We start from the raw sequence: 8,772 nt of genomic DNA, 5'->3' as shown, positions 1-8,772 counted from the left end.
TAATTTCAGTTCCTATATATTGAGTTTATTTCCCTCCTCTAAAAGATTATTTTGTTTGTGTTTTTGCTTATCTGGATGACAATCTATGGCAGAGGTGTAATGATATGTTATAAATATGGCTTCACAGTCTTTGCCTTTCATTTTTAAGAAAACAACATTATTATTTTTATGTGCTATGGAAAGTTACTTTAAAATAATTAAACTGGGTAAATGTACTATACTATCTAGCTTGTATTATAGGTGCATTCGGAGTACAAGTAAAAGTTTTAATTATCAAAATTGGAGATTAAATGTAACTTCTACACCAGAGATGTTTTAAAAAATTGTTATTTTACAAACCCTAATTGACATGCTCCTTTCTTTAAACCTTTTTTTAAATTAAATGTATTGGGGTGACACTGTTCGACATGACCATATAGGTTCCAGGTGTGGGTTTCTGTGTTACATGATCTGTCTATTGCACTGTGAGCCCACCACCCGCAGTCAATTCTCTTGTCACCATATTTTAGGACCCCTTCCCTCTGGCAATCACCACACTGCTGTTTGAGTTCACAAGTTTCTGTTTTATATCCCACATGTAAGTGAAATCATATGGTTCTTAGCTCCTTCTGACTGACTAATTTCACTTAGCACAATAACCTCAAGCTCCGTCCATATACAATAGTTGTTACAAATGGCAGTATTTCATCCTTTCTTATGGCTGCGTAGTATTTCATTCTTCTTTATCCAATCCTCTATCCCAGGACACTTTGGCTGTCTCCATGTCTTGGCCTCCATGAATACTGCTGCAATGAACATAGGGGTGCATATATCTTTGTGAATACATGATTTTGAGTTTTTCTCCGTGTGCCCAGGAGATGGATTACTGGGTCATATTTTTAATTTTTTGAGGAATTGCCATATTACTTTCCATAGAGATTGTGCCAGACTGCATTCCCACCAGCAGCGAATGTAGGATTCCCTTTCCCCACAGCCTCTCCAGCACTTGTAATTGCTTGTCTTGTTGATAATGACCACTCTAAGAGGTGCAAAGTGGTATCTCATTGTATAATAGTTTTGATTTGCATTTTCCTAATGCAAATTAGAGAAATTTGATTTACTAGTGAGATTGAACATCTTTTCATATATCTGTTGATTGTTCATAAGTCTTCTCAGAAGAAGTGAATTTTCAGGTCCCCTGCCCACTTTTTGATTGGGTTTTTTGTTTGGTGTTGAGTTTAATGAGTTCTGTATATATTTTGGAAATTAAACCTTTTTTGGAGCTACTGTTTGCAAATATCATCTCCTTCTGGTTGGCTACCTCTTTGTTTTGTTGTCAGTTTCTTTTGTTGTGCAGAAGCTTTTTAGTTTTATATAGTCCTTTACTTCCCTTGCCTTTGGGTCAAGTTTATAAAATGTTCTTTCTGCCAAGGTCCATAAGTTTGGCGTTTATATTTTCTACTATGGAACTTATTGTTTCAGGTCTTATATTTAGGTGTTTGATCCATTTTGAATTAATTTTTGCACATGGGGACAAACTGTGATCCAGTTTCACTCATTTGCATGTGGCCTTCCAGTTTTCTCAGCACCATTTATTGAAGAGACTATTTTTACTCCATTGTGTGTTTCTGACCCCTTTGTTGAAAATTATCTGTCCATATACATGTGGTTTTATTTCTGGACTTTCTATTTTGTTCCATTGATCTCTGTGTCCATTTCTCTGCCAATACCATGCTATTATAATTATTATAGCTTTGTAGTATAATTTGAAGTCAGGTAGCATGATACCTCCTGCTTCGTTCTTTTTTTCTCAGGATTGTTTTGCCTATATGGGGTCTTTTATGATTCCATATAAATATGTTGGTTTCTCACTCTATTTCTTTAAAAAATGACATTGGGCCAAATGTCATTAAACATTTAGACTCCTTATGAACTATTGTTAAATTTATTTAAGCTGTGCTTCAACAGTAAATGTTTTGAAATATTAATCTTTCTAAAGCATTCCTCTATTCTCAAATAATCTCTGATACTGCTGTATTGTATACTAGTATATGAATCTCAACACAATATTTAATAATTGCCATCATTTGTGTAAGCAGATGTCAACTATTCGAAAAATGGTGCAACTATAATTTACTATCCCTACCAACTATATTTTCTACAAGATATTGATGACCAATGCATTTGGTCTATTTGCATTGCATAAAAGGTTCAAATTGGTTAGTTCTTCTGCAATTTTTATGTTTTTCATTGTTTGGAGAGTGACATCTATTTAATATAGCATTGTTCTAACAGTTAAACCAATTTCTATCCTAAATGGAAAACATAAAAAAAAATGGAATACACATTCCTAAACTTAATTGAACCTTTCCTATTATAAAATATTATAATGATTAATTTATTTCAATGACTCAAAACTAAATAAAGATGTTTATTATAAAATATTTAAATAAATGTCAACACCTGGATATAAGGTACCTATAAGCTAAATTATAACTTAGCTTAACCATGAATTTATTTGTGAGGATACTTGTGTTAGGGATTACTTTTGGTCTATTATCATTCCAAAAATTGAATTTAAAAAGTAAAAACCTTTCACTAACTGTAGGCCCTTAACAGAAAAAAACCTTTTGCTTTTTTCTCAATTCTTCTAATGAGCCCTATAATAAATCAATTGAATGACAGTTTTCTACAAGCTAAACATAATATAGCATTTTTACAAAATATGGTTTTTAATTGATTTTTAAGAGAGAAGAATTGAGAGGGAGCAAGAGAAAGAAGCACTGATGTGAGAGTGAAACTCAACTGGCTGCCTTCTGCATACCCTTACCAGGATCCAGCCCAAAACCCAGGGCCCAGGAATCAAACCTGATGGTGCATGAGACAGTGCTCAACCAACTGAGGCACATTGGGGCAGGGCAGGCTTCAATCCCTTAAACTCCTTTGATTTCTAATTATTTAATGACTAATTTACATTGAGAAGATCTACTTTTCTAAAATCTGTGATTATACAACCTGATTATCTTAAAAGTCTTTAACTGAGGCTCCTAACTACTTTATCCCATCATGACATTAGAATTATTCAGGTTAAGAAGGTTAATTTGTAATAAAGATATACAGATAAATACTCCAATAATTTGAGGTATCAATAGCTGAGTAATTGTGTTTGGGAAAGGTTTCTAATTTTTAACAACTCTATGCAATTCATTTACCACCTCTTGTTTTTACTTTCCTTCTTTATACAAAAATTGAGGAAGATAGTCCTTTGATTTATTTTAAGCTGTTATATTTCATTCTATTCTCTAGAGTAAAATTCTTGAATTCATGAAGGTACAGCTTTCCTAACTTTGCACTGATTAAAAACCTATTATGTGGCAGACTTCATGATAGACTCTCTTTTTCAAAGTAGAATTTATTATTTTAGGATAGTTTTAGATTTACAGAAAAAAAAATAGATGATAATACAGAGTTCATTTATGCCCGGCATTGCAATATCTTCTTTGTTTATGTCTGACATTAGTATGAATCATGAACTAACTTAAGTCCATACCTTATTCAAGTTTCCTTACATAGTGGACCTTTGAAAAAAACAGGTTTGAACTTCATGGGTGCACTTATATATGTATTTTTTTCAATAATTACATGCAGTTCTATAAATGTATTTTCTCTTTGTTATTATGTTCTTTATTGATATTCACTTTTCTTTAGTCTCCTTTATTTAAAAAATACAGTATATAATCAATGTAACATAAAATATGTGTTAATTGACTGTTCATATTATCATTAAAGCTTCCCGTCAACAGTAAGTTAACAGTAAGCTATCAGTAGTTAAGCTTTGGGAGAAGAAAAAGTTATAAGTGGATTTTTGAGTGGTGGAGACCCCTATTCCCACTGTTATAGAAAACCAGAGAAGAAACAAGCAATACTTTGAGAGATGGGGTTACATTTATTACGCACAGGTCCATAGGAAAATGTCTCTCAAATTCTGGGCCCCAACCAGGGAGGAACTTTTCCTATTTATATGTTTTTACCTTCTTTGTCTCCCAAATATGAGGTGTTTCTGGCCCCCTTTGCAAGTTCTTAAAGAGCCCATATGTACTGGGGCCTTGAGACCTTGAACAAAGGCTTGTCCTGGTGCCAGAACTGATAATTTCATTCTGGAAAGGTTTAATGGCCTCTCTCTCATTTTCTCCAATGGCAGAGAGAGAGAGAGAGAGAGAGAGAGAGAGAGAGAGAGAGAGAGAGAGAGAGCGCTACCTCTCTTGCCTCTTCTTAGAAGTACAGTAATCCACCCACATGACCTAATACCTCTCAAAGGCCACAATTCCAAATATTATCACACTGAGGATTAGATTTCAATATATAAATTTAGGCGGTAGGTATAAAGTTTAATCCATAACATTTTCTTACTTTCTAGCACCACATAATGATCCAGACCCACCTTACATAATTCCTGACCCAGTCCTATTTATCCAAGAAGCCCTGGTTCCTTTTGTTGGATAAGGGGATTAGAAACCAAAATCTGGGTGCTAGACATACTTGTTATTACTGGGTTGTCATTGAATCTATGATTTCTCAGTTGACAGAAAGAACTATATTTGGCTATACTTCCCTGTGTATAATATATTTCTATATGTAAACAATCTATTTCTAAATTAAGCTAAACAAGAATTCATAAAAATGTCTCCAGCTCCGATCCTTTACCATACAGATCATTGTAGCTCTTCCCCTTGCTTATCTCTAAGCTCTACACTCTATTTAGTTGTTCAATTCAAACACACACATTTTAGTTGTTCAGTTGTTCAATTCATCCCCCTCACACACAACACACACACACACACACACACACACACACACACACACACACACATATACACTGTTAACTCTTACCCCTATAGGGAACAGCTTTGTCAACTAAAGTACAGTGTTCACGCACAGTTCTTTTTGCCTTAAGCATCATAGGCTCCACTGTTTTCCAAAATTTATTTGTATAAGCACCTTGTTTCTCTAATTTCTTCATTGAAGATTTTTTCATACAGTTGTAATACTGACAGATTCTTTTGTCACAATTTGGATTCTCCAATATGCTAGATATGTTTTTTTTTTTTTAATGTTTGCAAACATTGTTTACTCTTTGTGCTAAAAAGTTTATAGGTTTTTTATAAATACACAATATTATTTATTTATTATAACAATATCACACAGTATTGTATCAAACCCTCAAATAAATTGTTTTTAACTTATTAGAGCCTTCTCCTCTCTTCCTGAACTCCTGGTCATCACTAGACTTTTTTACTGTCTCTAATAGTTTTAGCTTTCCCAGAAGGTCATATAATTTGAATTATATAACCTTTCCAGTCTGTCTTCTTTCACTTAGAAGTATGCATTTAAGCCGGGACTGGTTTGGCTCAGTGGATAGAGCGTCAGCTTGGGGACTGAAGGGACCCCGGTTCGATTCCGGTCAAGGGCATGTACCTTGGTTGCGGGCATTTCCCCAGTGGGGGGTGTGCAAGAGGCAGCTGATCGATGATGACTCTCTCTTGTCGATGTTTCTAACTCTCTGTCTCTCTCCCTTCCTCTCTACAAAATCAATAAAATATATTTAAAAAAAAAAAAGAAGTATGCATTTAAGGATGCTTCTTGTGGGGTGATAGTTCATTTATTTTACCACTGAATGACGAATGTACCACAATTTGTTTATCCATTCACTGATGAAGAATGTCTTTGTTGTTTCTAGTTTGGTAAGATGTCCAGTCCTTTGCTCATTTTTAAATGGGTTATTTGTCTTTTTATTGTTGAGTTTTAAGAATCATTGGTATATTTTGGATACCAGTCTTTCACCTGATGTTTAGGGCAAGAGAGACTGAGTAGTGCAGTTCATAGGGATAAGACTCACAAAGCAAAGAAGACAAGAGGGTGGGTCTGAGTTGGGGATACTGCTGGCAAACAAAGCTCCAAAAGAGCAAACACCTATCATGGATTGTTTTCATGCCAGTGCATATGATTTCTTTTCAAATTTCAAAGCAATGAAGCTAACAGAATAAAAAGGTTAAAATTTAATCTTAAGCACTAATTCTACTATTTTGCTATTTTTTACCTAAATTCAAACTTATCCTATAGGCACCAAAATTGACATGGAATATATAAACTTACAAACTGACATAATGTAAACATTACCTAAATCTATAAATTCTATTTCAAAATCAATTTACATAATATGTAAACAAATAGGCTTTCAGTCAAAGTTTAATCAAGTTATTAAATATTAATATAAAACTGAGAAGTCTTCTAATTTGTGTAACTGCTATTGATAAAAAAAAAACCTTTAATTACTTTGTGATTTCAAATCTCATTTGTCTTCTTTAAGTAACTGGAAAATATTCTATAGATAAGAATTATAAAAGTCAATTTATGAAATGTACACTTACTTTTAAGCTTATCTTAAATTGAGAAAATACATTTTCAATCAATTATCTCTAAAGTAATTTAAACTCTTTAAAAATTTATGTTAATCTTATTTAAGATTTCAAATACATTTAAAGATACTTCAATATTATTTGGCAAAAAATACTAGTATTTAAAATATTTAAACATTTCTAATAATATTTTCTGATATAAGACTGTCATAGTTTTGTCTTAAGATAAAGTAACCATAAAATTTGTCATCCAAAGAAGTATAGTTTTAAAAATAAAAAGGGACAATAATAAAAATCATAATGATAATATAATGAGATAATATACATAAACCTAGACCAAGGATTAAAGGTAACCTTAATTTTAAAAATAGGTAAAGGATTACCAAAATTACTCAAAAGTTTTCTAAATACCTAACGTCAACTAGCACAAATATAAAAATCTATATCATTTATAGAGTAGATATTTAATAAGCAATTTATTTACCAAACTGCTGATACTCATTTGATCTTATTAATAAAGGGTAAAAAACTAAATATAAGAGAACTTTTTGTATTATGAAATGATTAAAAAATATATTAAAAATCTTTTAAATGTTTTCCTGGTCCAAAATGATCACCTGACAAGTTCCCTACAAAGCTGTAGTTTAACATTAATTGCTTTTATTTAAGGCCACATTTTCCACAGTCTGTTCAAAGCATGTCAGATTGTCAAATACTATTGGTTATGTCAGTCTTAGGAAAATGTCCTACTTGGGGATTAAGACCTTCTGATAGAGACATTTAATAATTGTTTTTTCCTTTTTTGGAAAGTACATGAGATTAATAGGCCTTACCTCTTGCCTGTTGTTTATAAGCAGGGGTAAGCCAAAGTGCCTCTTTCCAGAGATAAGATTTGTATCTGCAAGAAGGAAGGAGAAAGAGAGTAATGTCTAAAAGATTGCCCCTTAAAACTCCTGTATGTAGAAATAATGTCAGTTTGATTTTTATAAAAGCATGGAGATATTTTCTTTTTTTATATCAAATAAGAAAAAGCAATGCTGAATTTCACCACAGATGCACAACAATTTGGGGCTATCAAGATGGGGAAAATAGCCTTGGCCAGTTTGGCTCAGTAGATAGAGTGTTGGTCCACAGACTGAAGAGTCCCGTTTTTGATTCCAGTCAAGGGCATGTACCTCAGTTGCAAGCTTGATCCCTGGCCCTGGTTGGGGCCCAAGTGGGAGGCAACTAATTGACATGTCTCTCTCACATTGATGTCTCTTTCTCTCTGTCTCTACCCCTCCATTCCACTTTCTTTAAAAATCAATGGGAAAATATCCTCAGGTGTGGAATAACAAACAAACCCAAAATGGGGAAAATATTACTAGTTAATATTGTAGTAACCAGGGAAAGTTGCTACTGAAGATATTGTCAGACAGGCATGGCCCTCAAAAGGGGAGCACAATTGTTATCTAGCATGGACATAACAGGTAAATATTTTGGTAAACCAATGCTGAAGAACACAGCACCCCAAAATTTAGTGGTTTAAAACAACCATTTTACTATTGTTCATTTTCCCATAGTTTGAGTTCACTGGGTTGTTCTTCAGATCCACATGGTTTCAGGAAGGACAATAGTTATTTGGAAGTTCAACTAGGCTGAAAAGTCCAAGATGGCTCATTCACATAGTTTCCAGTTGGTACTATCTGTTGACATGAGACTCAGTAAGGTTTCTCAACCACAGTGTTCTTTCTCCATGTGGCCTTTCTCCATAGATTTGTCTTTTCCCAGCATTGCTACTTGGATTCTGAGGGGCAGCAGGAGGTAGAACTTACTTGTTGGATTCTCCAAAATATCTGAGAAGTTTGTGGTACAAGTTGTTTATTAGGAATGAACACCTAAGGGGAAAGAAAGGTAAAAATAAATAAATAAATAAATAAATAAATAAAATGTAAGATTGGGTAAAGGAAAGGCAAAAATCAAACTGTGATGCGGCTGACTTAGTTGCAGACATCACACATCAGGCCAAAATGGCCAGATCTTTATAATCTCCCTTTATTTAGTCCTCAGGAAGGGCATGACCTCAGATAAACCACGTCTCTACAAATGAGGGAGATGCTGAAGGAGCCAACACCTGACATCTGTCTGCTGTGCTGTCTTCATTACTCACTGTTGAATAGCAAGTTCTTCCTGAAGTCTGATCCCAGCAGCTCATTTTATATCTATCACATTACCAATCACCTTAAAGCCTGGGTATGTGAGTGCCAAAACAGCAATCTCGCCAATTCCATGGCCATTTGACCAATCAGAGTTAGTAACAAAAGCAGGTCATATTTAAAGAATATTTTCAACTCCATATTTTATATTAGGAGTTGCGTACATATACATCTAGAGGAGG

At 33.7% G+C, this 8,772-nt stretch overlaps 1 long non-coding RNA gene across 2 annotated transcripts in view; it reads right to left on the bottom strand.

Moving 5' to 3' along the window:
- Window positions 1–210: 210 nt before the first annotated feature.
- LOC311614859 overlaps window positions 211–8,772 on the bottom strand; it is a 38,272-nt gene continuing 29,710 nt past the window's right edge. For both annotated transcript variants that reach the window (XR_014793719.1, XR_014793720.1), the window contains exons 3-5: window positions 8,210–8,272; window positions 7,229–7,293; window positions 211–785 (exon numbers count right to left, since the gene is read on the bottom strand). This is a non-coding gene — a long non-coding RNA (uncharacterized lncRNA). The remainder of the gene's footprint in view (window positions 786–7,228; window positions 7,294–8,209; window positions 8,273–8,772) is intronic.

The sequence above is a fragment of the Pipistrellus hanaki genome, assembly GCF_964339955.1.
Source record: "Pipistrellus hanaki genome assembly, chromosome: 1".
Taxonomy (NCBI): domain Eukaryota; kingdom Metazoa; phylum Chordata; class Mammalia; order Chiroptera; family Vespertilionidae; genus Pipistrellus; species Pipistrellus hanaki.
This window is presented reverse-complemented; position numbering and strand designations above follow the sequence as displayed.